General features: G+C 39.9%; 1 long non-coding RNA gene and 1 pseudogene across 1 annotated transcript in view; both read left to right on the top strand.

The window, feature by feature from the left end:
- LOC116686689 (CD209 antigen-like protein E) overlaps nucleotides 1-2,263 on the top strand; it is a 93,821-nt pseudogene that overhangs the window by 5,966 nt on the left and 85,592 nt on the right.
- Nucleotides 1-2,263, top strand: part of LOC116686687 (uncharacterized) — a 4,530-nt gene that overhangs the window by 456 nt on the left and 1,811 nt on the right. The gene's annotated exons all lie outside the window — the stretch shown is intronic.

Below are 2,263 nucleotides of genomic sequence, written 5' to 3'. Positions count from 1 at the left end.
ACTACAGGTTGTGTAAAGGGATACTCTTTGATGGTGTTACATTTCGGAGTTCATTTTTTGGGTGTTAAGGAACGTGATTCAACTACGGTACTGGTGTTGATTCATAACACTACGTCACAGCTTTGTTGCTGCCGCGCCGGACAGTCTTCACTTGGACTTCGTTGTGAGACAGGCAAGGTAAATGTACCATTTTACTTCTCAATCTATATTATGTTAGGTTGTAAATAACTCTCTTGTAAATGTACTGTCTTAATATACCGCCTTTCTTTAGTTTTAACGAATAACTTGTCAGTTTAACACATGAGCTTGTGTATTGCAAGTAAAACCTTGCTAGCGAACTAGCTGTGAATGTCCCAAACCTGTCGAACGTGCTGAATATAACTTCATGGTTTGTCGTAATTTACTCGTAACTTGGCTAGCTCCTGCGTGAAATTAACGCCAACATTATTCTAATCATTACTACGGTTTCTGTGGTTTTCACTAGCTAGTAACCTGCATTGTTTCTTTTAGATTACTGTTACGCGGTAGACGACGATACGTTAACGGACCTGTCCTACACTGAAGTAATGACTTGACCTAGCGTTGGGGTGCCTATTTTTTGAGTAAATAGCGGGGACTTGGCCGTCTCAGTTGCTAAACTTACAGTGAGACTTTAGCTAGGTAACCAGGATTTCATAGTAGGCTAACTAATACAATTGGGCTGACACAATACTTGAAGGATAAATATGATGCTATACAAATTATACCGTAAAGGCCGTTAAACACCGGGGGCGTGGCGAACAATAAAAGTTAATCAAAGTATTGGATATTGGCGCAAGCTGCCACGTCGGTGGCACGTTGCTAAAGAGAGAAAGAGAAAGGGGTGGGACAGGTAAAGAAAATTCATGCCTTTGGGATTGTGTCACTCTTCCCATTTTTGAAAGACTCATACTCAAAGAAGAGAAATGTGAGTTTGCATAGTAGCTATACAGTAAACTAATGTTGGCAGTTACAGTTTGGTTTTTGTGTACACAGCATGTATACACTACATCCATCACAAACTTGTTATTGTCTGCTCTTCAACCAGAAATACTCTTTTATTTTCAGGAACATTTCCATGACGTGCAGAGCAACAAAGGCTTTCTTGAGTGGTGTATAAAAACTGTGCAGCGTCAATCTAAAGCCCCATCTGCATCCCGTAGCAGAGTGGAGCTGAAAGCAGGTCCCACATCGGCAAGAACATCTAGATCCACAGATGACCAGCAAACAGGAGATGAATGTATGGAGGCCACATCACTGACCGTGACTTAGTCTTCCAGAAGATTTAAGTAAATTTAGTAATGTTGTCAACATTTTTTAACTGCTACAAAAAAGAGCATTATTGCTATAAAGACCTTCTTTCTTTCTCTTAATACATTGGAACAACACATTAACATTGCTTTTGACTATAAAAGGAAAAACTAAATTTGATTTCAGCTGGACATACAGTTTGACAATCCTGTCTGACATTATCACCTTCATCTTATACGTTGTGTCATGTCAATGCAGCTCTTCATTGAAGCTCTGTGATAGTTTGAATCTGAAATATTAAAACTTTAGACCTGCTTTAATAGCTGCACTATTCCTTTTAAGTGGAACTATTCACCATAACCAGCCCGAGGTAGAAGTGTGAAGAAATGCATTCTGAGGTAAATTGTGTCACCCTGTCTGCAGAGTGGGACAGAAACATGGCCTCTCTTCTTGTATTGCACCATCTGCTAACTCCTCAACCAGAAGCAGCCCAGAAAGATCCGCGTTGGAGAGGCTACTGATCATTTGGTTACATTTCACAAGGTTTGTCAAAACAATAGGATTCAACTTCAAATTTTTTTCAAATTTCAAATTCAAACAACACACTATTTTTTAAACTAATGGCTTATATGAAGATCTTTTTCTTTGTGTTTCACTCTTGCCACAGCCTTGAAGAACACCTCATGACTATTGAAGGAAACCCCCAGTTGTATCTGCTGGCCACAGGGACTTGGGCACAGGTTTTCAGCTTCTACACAGTCTTAGAAAGCTTCTTCCGTGTCAGTCTTACACATCCCTGGGCGCATTTGATGAGCACCCACTTTGTTTTCAGTGTGCAATATGATGATACTCTGTTGAGCTTGTACAGATTCCTGCAGACTACTCTGTACGATATCGATATAGGGACAACAGAAGAAACTCTCAAGAGTCAAAGACTTATGAGCAAAGCTGTTAAACAAGCAGTAATTTGCTAAAGCAGCAAACATGTTCAGAT

Source organism: Etheostoma spectabile, unplaced genomic scaffold (assembly GCF_008692095.1).
Source record: "Etheostoma spectabile isolate EspeVRDwgs_2016 unplaced genomic scaffold, UIUC_Espe_1.0 scaffold437, whole genome shotgun sequence".
NCBI lineage: Eukaryota > Metazoa > Chordata > Actinopteri > Perciformes > Percidae > Etheostoma > Etheostoma spectabile.
This window is presented reverse-complemented; position numbering and strand designations above follow the sequence as displayed.